This window comes from Crotalus tigris, unplaced genomic scaffold (assembly GCF_016545835.1).
Source record: "Crotalus tigris isolate CLP2741 ecotype Arizona unplaced genomic scaffold, ASM1654583v1 scf7180000020368.463427, whole genome shotgun sequence".
In the NCBI taxonomy this organism is placed as follows: Eukaryota; Metazoa; Chordata; class Lepidosauria; order Squamata; family Viperidae; genus Crotalus; species Crotalus tigris.
Window position 1 is genome coordinate 80706 of NW_024097992.1, and position 17489 is coordinate 98194.

General features: G+C 35.1%; 1 protein-coding gene and 1 long non-coding RNA gene across 2 annotated transcripts in view; one reads left to right on the forward strand and one right to left on the reverse strand.

Annotated features, from left to right (window-relative positions):
- Positions 1 to 1225: 1225 nt before the first annotated feature.
- On the reverse strand, positions 1226 to 3464 carry LOC120318756. Its single transcript, XR_005559580.1, has 2 exons — positions 2559 to 3464; positions 1226 to 1848 (listed from the first exon to the last, which is right to left on the reverse strand). It is a non-coding gene; the product is annotated as an uncharacterized LOC120318756 (long non-coding RNA).
- SLITRK6 (SLIT and NTRK like family member 6) overlaps positions 1743 to 17489 on the forward strand; it is a 39826-nt gene continuing 24079 nt past the window's right edge. Inside the window, exon 1 of the mRNA XM_039366799.1 lies at positions 1743 to 1858. The gene's annotated coding sequence lies outside the window, so the exon portion shown is untranslated. The remainder of the gene's footprint in view (positions 1859 to 17489) is intronic.

Sequence of the window (17489 nt, forward strand, 5' to 3'; positions counted from 1 at the left end):
AAAGAGGTTGAGATGGATCAAGGATGACGTCTTGATTATTTTTTGACATACTTGCAACATCCTGATAATGACCCTGAAATCATCATAGTTTCTGAGATCTTCTTCAGAAGATAGATTGATTGAATGATTATGTGACATTAAGTAATTTTCAACTTCTGGCAACCACAAAGATTTTCTTCATATGATATGTCCCTAACTTGGTCCTTCAGGTCTTCCAATGAGTCCATCCACCTTGCTGCTGGCCATTGTCTTCTCCTCTTTCCCCCACCTTTCACACCATTAGAGCTTTCTCTATAAAAATATGCCAGATTTTCATAGCCCAAACATTTCAAAATATAATAGTGAGAGTGATTCATGACAGATTGCATCAAATCCCACTAGCATCAAGTTTCAGCCAGTCTCATAGTTACTTATACTTAGTATCTTTAAGATACTAAATGCCAACAGCAAAATTCTGATAATCAAATGGTATTTTTATTTTCTAACTGTAATTATATGATTAGGCTGCTGTGATTTGCCTAGTATGTAGCTCTTTTTGCTATGGTAGCTTAAATTTACGGGCCTAGAACCTGAAGGATATTCCCCACTTAATGTAAATACTTTGTTTTACTAAAAACTAAGCTGATTGTTTCTTATTTTCCACAGTTTAAGTCTTATTTAACGCCCTGTAGTTATAGACTTAATAAACTGGAATTAAATACAACAGGCACTCATGAGTGTTTCAATATGGCTTTCTGTATATATTAAAGTTCAGTAACAACAACAAAATGTAGCTGAAATGTTAAACCAATGTTGCACCACTACAACATTTAAAAAAATCCTTTTGCAAAATATATAGTATGAACAGTGGAAGCAGATGCAGTGTAGTAGCCATTGTGTCTTAGATAATTTAATTGAGCTATAAAAGAGAGAGCGAATATGGTAGAGGAGTTAAAGGGTTGGACTAGAAGAAAGACACAAATTCAGTTCTCCCATCAGCTCAAGCTACTTCACAGAGTTCTTCTCACTATGGGAAAAATGAAGAAAACACACACAAGCACACATACACAAGCACACACACACACGTACATATATGCAGACACATGCATACTTATATTTAATCACTCATACATATTTTACATACACATACATGGATATATAAACATTCATAGACCCTTGTGTTTTTAAACACTACATTTTCATTTTTGAAGCTTTAATTATTCAATTATGACTGGTTCTCAGATCATTTCATTTTTACTATTTATTGCAAACATTAATTTGACAACAGCAAATCAACGTTGGAGGAATATATGCAAACAAATCCTAAAATAATATTACTTCAAGGAAAAGCAAATGGATCAGAGAGGCAGCCCTTCTATACTTTAAGAACATATACACAGCCTATTTCCATTTGGAAGATTTTATAAATTGGCTCCCGATCCAGGTCATTTGTGTAGAGCCACCATTTTCATTACCCTGCCTTCACAGAGGAACTCATTCAAGGGTTGTCTTTTCTGGTTGCTATGGATCCTCAAGAATTGGCCAGTGCTTTTCCCAGCTGCCCAATAGGGAGTACCAAACTTAAGTCTCCATTGTCCCTACAATTAGTGGAGCCCTTTTCTGCTTATTTTGCAGTGAGTGAAATGGGCAAATAGGAAAGTCACTGGATGAAGAAGCAGCAGCCATCCACTGGACTGTCTGGAAAGATAGAGAAATGTCCTTCAAGTACAAAGGTGCCTTGATGTCCAGAGAGAGGGGAATGAATCTGAGGAACCAACGCAGGACAAATAAGGGGAAGCCATCCATTTTGCCACTCCAGGGAAGATGTCGCATCTAAGCTTGAGAACGTCATCTGGAGCAGCAGCTGAGCTGAAAACAGGTATGGAGTATTGATTAAAGCACTGGACTAGGAAAGTAGCTTCTTTTACCCCTTAAATTAAACTTAAAAGTTTTGCACCAGTCTTTCTCTGTCAATTCAGTCTACCTCAGAGTTGAAGGGAGAAATAGGCCTTGTACTGTGCTTAGATAAAAGGGCATTCTAAATTAAAAAAAAAAAAAACTTTAAAAATTAAAAATAAACAATAATCACATTTTTTTTTGAAAAAAAAAAAGAAAAAGAAAAGAAAAAGCTAGCTCAGCTATATTAAACTGATGGAACTTGAATATGTCTGCAAAGAGCATGGTTTCAGATCAATCCAGCATTTGCGTGTGGCTTAGAATCACTGAAAATGCGAGGTATGACTAACACAATTCCCATTGCATTTTGCAGTTCTATTTTATAAATATGGCTATATTTGGAAACCAACCTTTATTTGAGTGCTATCTATATTCTAATTTGCATGTTCTTTCCTTCTTGAATATCTATGCTGATCTATGTCACAAAATGGGGGCAATATTTGTACAAAATGTACAAAATGTCCAGCAATCTGAATTCTGGAAAACAGCCTTATTTTAAAACAGTTTTCAAAAATATTTCGTTATATAGAATTAGGGTGACTTTAAAAAAAGTGATTGGAAAAGGCAGAGAAAGAGAACTATACGAGGCAGAACTTTTTTTTTTCTTTTAAAGAATTACTTACCTAGAAGTAGATCTACTGAACACATTATACCTTAAATGTAAATAAACAAAGAATTGTTATTCCTATTTGAGGTCAAGCTTGAGAATCAGGTATTTTAGTAGCGTGACATGCAGATCTCAATTCTATTAATACTTGCCAGGATGAACAATTATATAAACAATTAAACTTGAAACTGGATTTTCTTGTTTCAGTTCCACCCCCTTTTTCTTTTGTATTGAACATTTTAATAACCTAAATCTGAGGACACAAACCCTATAGCTTTCAAAGCCTTCCCAGTTGAAAAGTGCAACATTAAAAAAAAAAGAAAAGAAAAAGGAAGAAATGTTAATAAAAAGAAAACAAATAAATAAATTCAAATTGCTGTGTGAGCCACATTTTTACGATGACCTTCTTTAATTAAAAGAAAAAATACCCACGTTTCTTGTTTCAATTTTCTGTCAGTCTGTCAGACTCTGGGCAGTTTACAATAAAACTTTACATGGACACTAAGCGCCACCCCTACACTTTTTAAAAATGGTTTTATTCTTTTTAGCAATGTGAAAATGTAAGCATTTGTGGATCAAAGTGTTTAATTAATTCAGCAGGTTTCTTTTTTCTTTTTTCCTAACATTTACTGTAGTGGTTAAGGGCTGACCTAAAAACAGGAGACTGTGAGTTCTAGTCCCTCCTTAGCAATGAAAAACAGATTGGGTGACCTTGGGTCAGTCATTCTCACTCAGTCCAACTTATCTCAAAAGATGGTTTGTTGTAGAAATTGTTTATCAAGTAAGAGTTTATAATCCAAGGTGTTCCATCATCTCATGTAATAACATATGCTTCTCATGCAGGGAAATAGGAAAGCAATTCCCCAAGTATAGCTCTGAAAGTCAGTAAAAGTTTATTTGTTGTGGGAAAAATGGGAGGGTGAAGGAGTATTAGGTATGTTCATTGCCTTGAGTTGTATATAGGCAAAAAAGGCAGGATAGTGCGAGAAAAGAGGGCAGCTGAGGGATGCGGAACTCCTGACTAACCAAAAAAAGGGGGGGGAAACTCCCCCAACTTAGGACCAAATGAGGGGAGAATGCATAATAATACACACGCAGGCAGAAGATGCAAGAAAAGCACAGTCATTGATACGGAAGTTACGGCTAGAGCATGGCTTGGCCAATTGGGACCGGTAACGAGATCTAGAAGCCGGGTGCAAGCAGCGCTTCACCTATAAATAAACTCTCCCATTGACTAACATTGTACCCGGACGATGTCGGCAGCTGCCAACAAAAGCTAGGTGATTTATTGTATTAAACTTTTATAGTTTTATAATATTCCTGGTGCTCATGTGTTTTTGGTTATTTGGAATATATATATATATATATATATATATATATATATATATATATATATATATTCCAAATAATCAAAACTATATATATAGTTTTGAGCCATGCAATATAACAAGCCTCAGCAAAATGAAAACATGTCCTGGATTATAACAATGGCAATATAATTTCCACCTTAGGCTGTTGAAGGTATTTGCATTGTGTAATGAAATGTAATCTGGATCTTGTGCAGCAGCAATAAAATTTCACTCATCATCATTATCCTCCTCATCCTCATGCTCATCCCACCCTCATTCTGAATTAACCGCTTATGTGTAGTCAGTAGAAAGAAAATAATCCTATTTGAATCATACTTGCATTATTCATGGTGGGAAAAAAATGACATACAATTTACTGAGCAAAAATAATAATTAAAAAAACCCAACAGGACAAAAAAAAAGAAAGAAGAAGAACTGTTTTACATTGCAATTTAAATAATGCATGCCATGTTACTCGGTTGTTTTTTTTCCAGCTAACATTTCTTAGCAGATATATGGAAATTATTCAGTAAAGCTTGTCACTTGAATTGTACATGATTCTTGTTTGGATTTTGTACTCAGTGCTGCCAATGACAGATCTCCATTAATTTCCCCTGCCAGCAAGACCCCAGAAGAAACTAACTTTGAATAAAAACTATGTTTTTCATAAAGTTTTATTAATGAATATTTCCGATCCTGTTTGATGGCTCTGCATTTCTCCCAAAGAATTAAGAGACTGGCAGGATAGAACAACTTCTCTCTGCAAGTCTTTTCAATGTGGTTAAAAATAAAACAAGGTTTCAGAGAAATATCAGATTAGTAGCTTATATTTTGTAGATGTACATTCAATTACAGCAATCTGACCTCTGCTGTTATCTGCTTCTCATCCTCTTCTAATAGGTGGATAATCATCACATAGAAACATAGGAAAATGATGGCAGAAAAAGACCTAGTAGTCCATCGAGTCTCCCTTTGAGTCTGTTTGTTTTTAATTTATTTATTATTGTTTTAAATTATTATTTTTGTATTTTATTTATTTTTATTTTTTGTATGATGATGGACATTTGTTTATCCGAAGCATGTTTGAACACACATATGCTAAAATAGCAACATCAACTTGAACAGCTCCAACAAGGAATTTAGGCAGAAATTATTAGAAAATGATATGATGTGTGTCTAAATATTAGTAATTAAATATATGGTTATATCAGCCTTCTAGAATGGAATGAAAAGGAAAGGAATGGAATGGAATGGAATAGAATAGAGTAGAGTAGAGTAGAGTAGAGTAGAATAGAATAGAATAGAATAGAATAGAATAGAATAGAATAGAATAGAATAGAGTAGTTGGAAGAGACCTTGGAAGTCTTTTAGTCCAACCTCCTGCTCAAGCAGGAGACCCTATGCTATTTCAGACAAATGGTTGTCCAGTCCCTTTTTGAAAGCCTCCAGTAATGGAGCACCTACAATTTCTGAAGGTGAGCTTATTTCATAGTTTGATTGCTCCCACTGTTAGAAAATTGGCAGAATAGGCAAACTGCAGATACCCTCAGATAGGGACCTACATTTGGTGGGTCTCAGAAAATGTGCCTTCTCTGCCATGGTACATACTTCACAGAACATTCTTCCACCCAAAATTAGATCAGCTCTTTCCTGTTTGATATTCCAAAAAGCCCTCAAGACTTGGCTGTGTTATCAGGCCTAGGATTCCCAGGCAATCAGAGATTTTCTTAGAGGTATCCATTGTTGGGATAAATGTTTTTAATCTCCCTTCACCCATGATTTGTATCTTTAACTTTTATGCTATTTATTAGTTTGCATTTTTAAATGTATTTGGGTAAGTCAAGGGATAATATGGTATGGGAAAACCAAAACAGTCAGTTGATCCAGTCAGTTAGCAAGCATTCAGGTAACTGAATTCATCTTAAAAGGATTCAAGGATGTACAGGGGTTAAACTAAGTAACACAGTTAGTTGTATTATGAAAATACCTAATCTAGCTAGTTGGCCTGTTTTGCATACCTAATATTCTGGAAAAAAAGGACTGGGGAGAAACAGCAGCTTAAAAAGCAAACCTCTCTCAAGAGGATTATGATTTAATATACAAACAGCAGTTCTGTTTTGCTTGGGTTCAATGTTAATCTATTTTATGCCATCCAAATGTCAATGTTCTCCAAACAGGATAAGATATCAAGGCCAGCTCCAGCCTTGGCGTAACTCACTCCAAAGTCTACCAGCACAAAATATGCTTCCCAAATACTGATTTACTCCAGTGATCAAATCATATCCATTATTATTGAACAAGGGATTAGTTATGGCTTGTTAGTCTTCTCCTGACTGAAGGATTTATGGGTTACTAAGCACTTCCTAAAGGAAGTATGTGTGGACTTTGTGTTTCCCCAATGAATGATTTTTGATTCAGTTATGTGATTAGGTATTGCAAGAATGATCAGACTTGGTAGTTTACTAACAACAACAACAACAACAACAACAATAATAATAATAATAATAATAATAATAATAATAAAGTTGGAAGGGACCTTGGAGGTCATCTAGTCCAACCCCCTGCTCAGGCAGGAAACCCTATACCATTTCTGACAAATGTCTATCCATTCTCTTCTTAAAAACTTCCAGTGTTGGAGCATTCACCGCTTCTGGAGGCAGGTCGTTCCACTGGTTAATTGTTCTAACTGTCAGGAAGTTTCTCCTTAGTTCTAAGTTCTTAGTTTCCATCAATTGTTTCTTGTCTTGTCTTCTGGTTCCTTGACTCCCTCTTCTTTGTGGCAGCCCCTGAGATATTGGAACACTGCTATCATGTTCCCCCTCGTCCTTCTCTTCATTAAACCAGACATATCCAATTCCAGCAACCGTTCCTTATAAGTTTTAGCCTCCACCCTAATCATCTTTGTTGCTCTTCTCTGTACTCTTTCTAGAGTCTCAACATCTTTTTTACATCATGGTGACCAAAACTGGATGCAGTATTCCAAGTGGTTAAGTTAATTGGTTAAGTTAAGAACACTATTGGATGTAGGACTTTCTTTTTGCAAATATCTATCTTAACCTCATAAATATATTCAGAAACTAGTACCATAGGCATAATATCAACAGGAGAGGGAATTACTTTAATTCAATCAGTACCTGTCACACAAGATAAAATATCATAGAAATTTGAAATGAATAAAGCATAAAATTATAAATATTAAATCTATGAAGTCATTAAATTCATTAAATGAATTTAAATAACTAAAGCTATTAACTTATGAAAATTAAAAAAAAAGTAAGTTTCATTTATTTATTTGTAGTATGGCTTGGAGCTTGTCCCATTTTAATGGGCTTATCCAGAGATATAATTTTTGCACAAGTTACTGATGCCCAAATGAGACTTCCACTGCAATGATCCCTTTTAAAAGCAGGTTTGGGGTTTTAGCCCATCTTGGATGTATAGTTCAAAAGCATGCTGATATCATTTCCTAACTGGAATGTGAAGGATACTTAATTCAAATTAAATTACAACTCTCCAGAGCAGAGTCAAATTAAGAGACCATTACTGTTTCCTTTTTCCCCACTACATTTATCTGCTATAATAATTCTTGAACATTAATTTGATCTGGATTATGCCTGCAGAAGGCAAAGGATCTTATCAGAACCTATTTTCTCTATCAACATTCTGAATCAAACCATGATAGAGCCCTCCAGGGCTTTTTTTTGTCATAGAACACCCAGAACGGAGTTCCGGCACCTTTTTTGGATGGAACCTTGTAGGCAAGGTGGGTTGTATGATGTGTGTGAGTTCCGGCACCTTTTTTTTTTTTTTTTTTACAAAAAAAAGCACTGGAGCCCTCTATCTTCTTCTTGAATTACAGATTCTACTTTTGGTTAACACTCCCATGACAGCAACAAGAACTTATAATTCTTAAGAATTGATCCACCCAACTTCTCTTTGTAAAGTGAATCAAACTGCCTTTTCAGATTCTAATATTTTTCACCAAATGGTTGTGCTGAGATGAATTTTGAAATGGATCTACAAATTTTATAATCCATATTGAGAGTTGGACCAATTCAATTATTCTCAAGGGTTCTCATGTTTAGAACAGTTGGGAATGGTTATTATCAGGATGCATGACAATTGTGAATTGTTTTCTTCAGCCCTACAATTCTATAATTCAATATACATTGAATGAGAAGCCCAACTTAGAATTCCTTACATCCATCTGAATGCTTGGCAACATGAATGCAGAGCTGCTAAGTTATGTCTGCATCTTAAATAATCATTATTATACTTTAAAGATTTTACTATAGCTAATAAACTATAGCTCCTCTATTATGGTAATTTCTGTCATCATTACTCCCACATATTCAAAAAAACCACTCTACACTGAACTTATTTAACTTGGAAACCAAAGCCACACATTTGCCAATGTAAGTCTTCAGTGTTGCATGTTGCTTTTGATTCTGTCACATCCAAAAATGTTTTCCTAGCAGGCATTTATGAATACCCTCACTTTGCTTGCTTTTATGTAATCATTTCCACTTTGACTAAATCTTCCACTCTGCTTCATTTGCAACAAGCCACGACCACTATTTTTTCTTGGTAAATACAAATGATCTATGTTGTTTTTCAATGTAGCACATGATGCATTTTATTATTATTATTGTTGTTGTTGTTGTTGTTGTTGTTGTTGTTGATCATCGCACAGGCAGCCAGATGTTCAGACTGGATTTGGCATTTTGTCTACCTATTGAGTCCTTACCAAGGACCTGGGGTAGGCAGATGTGGATGTTTGATGGTATTACAGATATTGTCGCAGGATAGAAGCAGTTCCTGTAAGGCCGCCTTTTGCAATTGACTAATGGCGAATTTGTCAATGCCAATGGTGTTCAAGTGGTGCTCCAATTGTTTTGGGAATGCACCCAAGGGGCCTATTATTATTATTATTGTTGTTGTTGTTGTTACTATTACTATGCTGTTGTTGTAATTGTTTATTATATTGGAGTGTATATATAACTGGTTTGAGGTTGAATTTGCCTCAAGGTGAAAGGAAGTAATGAATGAATTAAACATAATTCTAGATAGAAGAACATATAATGTTGTGTGGTTTTAAAATGATTAAATGTTCAACAAGACAGCTTGGAAGTAGGAGCATGAAGGAGGGGAGGAGTGATAGAGGGAGGGAAGGAGGGGTGGGGAAAAATTTGCATACTGTAATTTTTTGAAGAACATAATTAACAATATGAATAAAGTGTGTCAGCAATTTTACTAAATAAAGGGTGGAACAACTAGGATCACTGAATCGGATTAACACATTTCCTTGAACACTAGTAAGCAGCTACATTTTTTTTTTTATTTAAACAGTGGAGAACAAATCTTACTAGAAGGACAGGGTAGGAAGATATTCTTTTCTTTCTTCCAGCTTAATCAAATACCAAGTGATATCAATATTTAATTTTATACTGTATTTTATTTTATTTTATTCTTATAAGTTATACTTTTATTTTATTATTTTTATTATATTTTTATTTTACTTTATTTTTACAACCACAGACCTCATATGCCTGAATTCTTTTTTTTTATTGAAAATTTTTAAATTTTACAAAAAAAAAAGATTCCCCTCCCCAAACCCTCCCAACCCACCCCAACCCTCCCCCAACCTTCCCAGAGCTGAATACAGGCTTAGTTAAAACTTAAAAGAAAAAATTTTAAACACATGTAAACCATAAACAATTAATTACAATAATTAAACAAATTATAAAATACTTTAAGACCAATATATAAAAAGCAGAAAAAATTATGATTACAATCATTAGACAAATTATAAAATACTCTAACACCAATATTAGACTAAAAAAAATAAAAAATAAAAATTAAAAGAAGAAAAAAGAAAAAAGAAAAGAAAAACCCCAAAAAAATTTAATAAGAAAATTAAACCACCCTTAAAATTTTATAAGCTTTAAGTGTATATTATTCAAAAAACTAAACATTTTCTAATGTCATACTTATATTATTTAAAGTTTATCCAACTTTCTTTATAAACACCCTCAAAAACAGACATATAAACATTACTTGTATCATTGAAATTCACTTATACATATTTAAAACAAAATATTCCTTTAAATGCTCCTTAAATATCTAAACATGCACTACCTATCTAAAATTTTCATTCAATCTCCATAATATCATACTTATATTATATAAGATCTAATCTATCCCTCTTTCTTTATCATCAAACACAAAAATAAACATATAAACATTAGTTATACCATTAAAACAAAATATTCTTTTGAATACTCCTTAAATTACTAAACTTAAACTTCTTATCTAAAATTTTCATTTGATCTCCATAATCTTCTCTCCTCTTTACCAATAACCAATTCCATCCACAATGAACTGTAATCTGTCAATAACCTGAAAACAATCTATACATTCTTTATCGATCTCTCTTATCCAAAAACCTCGAGAGAAGTGCTTGGAAATCTGCCCTTGAAGTTTGCTCCCAAAAGTTGATAGATCTTGCTTCTCTCACAGACTCAGAAACAAATACTTGTGAAGCTTCCTTAACCTCCTTCTTCTGTTGCTCCTTTTCTTTGCGTTTATGTGTTACACGAGTTATCCTCTGCTCCTTCATCTCAACTTGTTGAGGCCCCTCAGTCTGAAATTTCCCAATTTTCATCAATATAGGCTCTTCAGACTGCAATTCTGCCTTCTTCTCTTCCAAAACTTTAAACATGATAGGTGGCGATGAACATACCCCCAGGACCGAAGTATAAAACTCTTTTGCTTTGAAAACAGTATTAAGTCTATAACGTGTCCGCGCATAATTCACCACCATTTCAGTCGGGACATCCCATCTGAACAACATTTGCCTCTTTTTAAGTTCATCTGCTAAAAAAGCAAACTCCTTTCTTCTTCTTAAAATTTTAGATGGGATCTCCTTTAAAATTATAACATCTTGTGAAGCAATCTGAAACCTCTTATTGTAAAAAGCTTGCGCAGGGATCTTTTCCCAAAATAAATTACCACATCTCTTGGTAAATTTCTTTGCTTTGCCACCACAGAATTAACTATAAATATTTTTTCAATTTCGCTGAATATTTCCTCTTTTTCATGCCTGAATTCTTGTCATTAAACTAGAGTATTCTGTTAATTTTGTTTTCAACTGTTGGCCAACAGGTGAAATCAAAATTAACAGAATACTCTAGTTTAATGAAAAGAAGGACTAGGGGTGACATGATAGCAGTGTTCAAATATCTCTGGGGTTGTTACAAAGAAGAGGGAGTCAACCTAGTCTACAAAGCACCTGAAGAAAGAGCAAGAAGCAATAGATGGAAACTAATCAAGGAATGAAGCAATCTAAAACTAAGGAGAAATTTCCTGACAGTTAAAACAATTAATCAGTGGAACAACTTGCCTCGAGAAGTTGTGAATACTCCAACACTGGAAGTTTTTAAGAAGAGATTGGACAGCAATTTGTCTGAAATGATTCCTGCCTGAGCAGGGGGTTGAACTAGAAGACCTGCAAGGTCCCTTCCAATTCTGTTATTCTGTTGCTCTGTTGCTCAAGGGGGTTATATATCTATATCATTCCAGACAACTGGCTGTCCAGTCTCTTCTTAAATGCCTCCATTGATGGAACACCCACAACTTCTGAAGGCAAGCCATTCCCCTGGTTAATTGTTCTCACTGTTAGGAAATTTATCCTTAGTTCTAGGTTGCTTCTCTTCTTGATTAGTTTCCATCCATTGTTTCTTGTCTTGCCTTCTGGTTGTTTGGAAAATAAATTGACTTCCTCTTCTTTATGACAGCCCCTCAAATATTGGAACATTGCTATCTTGTCTCCCCCTAGTCCTTCTTTTCACTAGACTATATATACCAAATTAAAATACAGAGTCAAAACCATCCAAAATTAAAAACAATAAAAGTAACATGAAACAAATAGAGGCTGAGAATACTCACTTAACATCACCATGACCAAAAAATAGCTCATTCATACTATCAGGACACCTGAATTGATGGCAAACCCAAATTTTCCATGCTTCAACAAAGGCCAACAGAATCAGAACAAGCAATGATGACCCAGAGGGCAGGTGCCATGGTAGAAAAGATTCTCTTCCTGGGCCCTGCCAGATGACACACTTTTGTAGATGGGATCCTGTGCATGCCTGATCTAATAGGACAAGTAGAGGTCACTGGGGAAACATGGCCTGGCTGAAATATCAGGTCCAAAATGACATAAACTGAAACAAAGTAGTTTAACTTTCTAGCCTGATGGCAGGGGTAGGCAACCTTGGCTCTTTTATGACTCGTGGACTTCAACTCCCAGAATGGCTGGCTCAGGAATTCTGGGAGTTGAAGTCCACGAATCATAAAAGAGCCAAGGTCACCTACCCCTGCCTTACTGTGTATGAACATATTCTTTTCATGCTGTGAAGGGAATAGGTAACCCTTCTTTCTTTATGTTCTGCATCTTCCCCATCTGCTCTGTGCCTATAACTAATTACGAAAAAACAAGTTATATAGCTGCATTAGACAAATTCATGGATAATAAAGCTATCAATGGCTAGTAGCTGTGATAATAGTATTTCACCTGCAACATCAGAAGCAGTGTGTATCAGTTAGTGAGGATTCATGGCTCTCTTGTATACATAAGCATCTGTTTGCCACTGAACACAGAAGGGTCTTATACCAAAGCTCTTCTTATGTTTGTATTTATTTGTATCAAGAGAATTGTCTAGTTGGCTCACAAAATACTGCAACATCTACCATGGTTCTCTGCATTATTAAGGCATAGAAAATGAAAAACATCCCTACATTTACTGCTTGATATTCATGAAGTTTTCAGAAGTTCAGTTCAAATCTAGGAATGCTTTTACTTTATCTAAGACAGTTGGTTCTATTCACACTTCACACTTTGGCATATCCATCATCCTTTTGATCTGTGCTTCACCAGCGGTGTTCATTACTGGCTATATGCTTTGTGATGATTGCATCCATTACATATACAAATGATGTATTTCTGTGATCACAGTCTACAAGCTGCAAGAGAAATATAGCCCAAATGTTGCCATTATCCCTCTGATAAAGCTTTCAAGTTATTTTTTTTTTTCAGAATAGGGCCTTTCAATACAGATTAAGAACATAACATTTGAAAGGAATGAAAAAAAAAATAGCCATTGGTTATATATAGCCATTGTTGTTGTTGTTGTTTTTTAAATTAAATCATGATATGACCTTTGCAATTCAGGCAATGAGGACAGGCTGCCTGAGGAGCTGATAAAAACAGTATAAGGACATTGTCTTCTGAGAAGGGTCACCCACAATGGCCTAAAAATGACACAATAAAATCATGCAAAAAGAAGGCATAGGAAAAGATTATTAGTAAAGGAGAGAGAGAGAGAAGCATATTCAGAAAATGATTCACACATTCAATGCAAATTTATAGTCTCTACCTATCCACCAACCATGTTCTCCTTAAAGTCCATTCTAGCCCAATAACTCTTTGAAGTAGTCCCAATATTTGTATGTAGAATTTAATAACTGGAGTAATGATAGCTTATCTAATCTCACATTTGTTTTCCTAACACTTCACAAAGATGTTACATTATGGCTACTAGATACTCCTCTTTGCCTCCAACCCTGAGCAAGACTTTGCACCATTGGGGAAAAAAATCCTCATCTTCCTTTCCTTGAGTTCTTTTCTTTTCTTTCTTTCTTTTTTTTTTTTTTTTGATGCCTATATTTTATCCCTTTTAACTATCCCAAACACACAACTTTAAGAGCAGGGTTTTTTTTTTCAACAAATGGTCCTTAACATATTTATAGATGTCACTGAGCTGTGGATAATGGGAAAGTCTATTATGCTTCCTTGGAGACTGTAAATGCACTTTAGGAGCAATTATACCTCTTAATTGAAAAAAAAAAACAGCTATTATTGTGAATTATTTTCCTTCTTTTCCTCTTGTTTTTTTTTCCTCACAAAGTAGAGGGTGTTGAACAATTGATCCTTTAAAAAGGAGAAAACACAGAAGAATATATATATATATATATATATATATATATATATATATATATATATATATATATATATTTACCTTGAATGTACACCCTGTCAGCCCAAATATGGGAGAAAGAAATCTTTTTTTTTTCCTCCTCCCCCTGTCTCTCTCCTGATAGCTAACAGAGTGAGAGAGAGCCTGTGGCTTAGAGGTTATAACAACTGCCTAACATGCAGATAAGCCCAGGTTTGAATCTCAGAAGAGTAAGTCTGGCTGAAGAGAGTTAACGGAACTCGAAATAGCTATACCAGTTCTCTTTTTATTCTTTCTTAGCAACCTATATATATATTCAGACAAAATGTTTGAATTGAAAATGATTGGTCTGGGTCATTTCACTAAATGATTTTTTTTACAAGAAAACACCAGCAGTGTTTAGATATTTTAGTTAAATAATTATATAGCTCTTCATTTAAGGTAGACTTAATATCACAATCAGTCCTCTGTTATATTAATGTTCTCCCCAAAGGGCATTACCTTTCTATATGCAGTGATTTCCCTGAAGGTTTTCCACCAGCCTCATGGCTAGGCTTTGAAAGGTAAAAGAAAAAATGGTATTCATTCTGATGTTTTCAAAATTAATTCCTGTAGAGATGGAAGCCCTTGTCCTCAGAGCTCTGGGTCTTTGGGAATATATTTACTATGAGAATGGAAGTGCTCTGAAGATGTAAATTGTTAAAAGGATTTCTCTCCTGGTTTGCTTCATGCAAGACATCAAATTATTAAGCAATTTTAATTTGAAAGAAAATTGAACCAATGGAAGGAAGCAAGGAAATTAGGACACGGAAGTCAGGAAGGGACATTAAGTAATGCTTAGGTGTCTGGGTCAAGCCCTTGGAAAACTTCAATGCAGTGTCTAAGATTCTCATTTTGTCCAATGGAAGACAAGCAATTTAATATGTTCAATCTCACATCTCTACTCCTAGTATGAAATAAAGTTTTTTTTATTGATTGGGAGGGGAATCAATCAAAATTCATGGCTTCCTTAAGGTCCTTACCAACATGAACTGGGGATCCACTCTTTGTCCCTTTCTGATCAAGCTCCTAGTATCAGTGAACAACCTTAATGAAACAAATACTCTGTTTCACAGGTACTATCAAATTACAGTGACATTCCAAACTGCAAGATGGTGGGAGCAAAAGAACAAAGCTAAGCTTTGTAAATATGGACTCAGCTTGAGAGACAAAGAGAACAGTAATAAGTAAGATGATGAAGCATTAATGAAGAGAAGGACTAGGGGTGACATGATAGCAGTGTTCAAATATCTCAGGGGTTGCCACAAAGAAGAGGGAGTCAAGCTATTCTCCAAAGCATCTGAAGGCAGGACAAGAGGCAATGGATAATCAAAGAGAGAAGCAACCCAGAACTAAGGAGAAATTTCCTGACAGTTAGAACAATTAATCAGTGGAACAACCTGTCTCCAGAAGTTGTGAATGCTCCAACACTGGAAGTTTTTAACAAGAGATTGGACAACCATTTTACTGAAATGGTGTAGGGTTTCCTGTCTGAGCAGGGGATTGGTCCCTTCCAACTCTGTTATTCTATTCTATTAGGAAGAATTCAAATAAAAGCCTTGAACCAATTCCATAGTGAGACAGTGGGATTCTGTTCAGTGCATCTTCAAGCATACATACAACTTCTTTTTCCTTTAACACGGATTCACACACACACACAAAAAAAAAACTGTGGCTATAATGGTCCCTCCCAATCCTATGTTTCTATTAAAAACTGGGTGGATCTTGGTGCCACTTAGCAGAATGCCCATCCTTTTGAAAAAAATAAAATAACCAAAGACTTGTTTCACAAGCAGTTTTGAATTTCAGTTAAAGAACATAGTGATTTTGACCCTTAGCAAAAGAGTCAATAAACTGATTAGGACATGAATAGCAGTATTGCACAAGTTCCTTGATTCTCCCTTTGTTGAATCAAATAGCTAGGCTAAGAAAAAAAACAAATACGGTTCCTCTGTGAGAAATCAGGCATAATCATTTTCAAGAGAACCCCTTCTTATCTGCAAATTTATAGATTATTTATATAAAATATATTTGTCACTTCTCAATTTGAGTTGATGTTGGAAACTTTCCAGACTGAATCATATTATGAATTGAAAATTATGTTAGTTGAGGATGAAGGTTCGTTCTCTAAGCTTTTGGGTTGGTTTCCAAATGTTTCATTACCAGGCTAGGTAACATCTTCAGCAGAGTTTAGGGGATGTCAGTGTCAGTGCTTTTCTGTTTATAAGGGCTTCAGGTATGAGTGTGTCAAGTGAGGGTCTTGTGATGGGGCTTGTGATGGAGAGGTTACATCAGCTCAGGGTCATTGGGAGGTGAACTGCTGGTGGGGGGAGGGGTCTTGCATAGGTTGGTTGAGGGTTGGTGCTATCTCTGGTCGGCTGTGCTGTCACAGCACTGACCTTCAGCCAACCCACACAAGCCCCTTCCCCCCCCAGGTTCACCTCCCAATGCCCCTGTCCTGATGTAACCTCCCCATCACAAGCCTCTCACTGATGACTCACACCTGACCCATCACAAGACTTGACACACCCTTATAAACAAAAGAACACTGACATCCCCTAAACTTTGCTGAAAATGTTACCTAGCCTAGCCTGGTAACAAAACATTTGGAAATCAACCCACAAGCTCGGAGAACAGACCTTCACCCTCATCCTACACTACAGATATTTGCCATTATTGCAAATTATGTTAGTGTTTTGGATTGGCACATTTAAATTTCTTCCAAGTTTTATCTGACCATGGCACTATTTTGTTATTAAGGTTTAATTAGAATCAAAATGGATAGCCAAGCATATTTAACCAGAAACCTTTCATTGGTAGCAAGAATACCTTTGCTTATGAAGCATGTTCTTAATATATAGATATAAATATAAATATATAGACATAGATGTATTGGAACAATGAAACAGAAAGTCTTCTCCAAGTCCATCTTTATGCTTAGTCATACAAACATCCCTGAATGGTTTTATTTTTATTTTTAAGAAACATGGTGGAACTTTTAAGATGATGTATTGTTTCTTCTTCTCCTTCTCAATCTCCTCTTGTAGACTTTAGAACTGAATCTCAAATCCTAATAATTCCTGGGGATTATTGTCCAACCAGTTTTTTAATCTACAATGTTCTTACTAAAAATAGAAAAAGAATCCATGAGTTTTTTGGGGGGTTGCTTCTTTTGTAGAAACCATTCCAAACTCATTCATTGTCCCAATTAGTCTAATCCACTTCTTTCTTGTGTATGTGAGTGGGTGTGTAATCTGCATTTCAAATTCCAGAAAAACAACAATAAAAAGAAGAAGAAAATTGCAGTCTGAATGTCAGGTCACAATTGTATTTTACAAGTTTTTTGTCTTGGTTAGGAAGTAGAAATTATGCATATTTTCATGAGAATGAAGGAACCTTTTAAACATACTTACATTTGACAAATTAGGCAAGATGTTTAGTTTAATGATCCATATACAAAACTCCAATAGTAAAATGGGAGTGTAAAAGTTGTGAAGTTGTTCAAATATATGAGACACACTGAAGGGGGGAAAAATGATG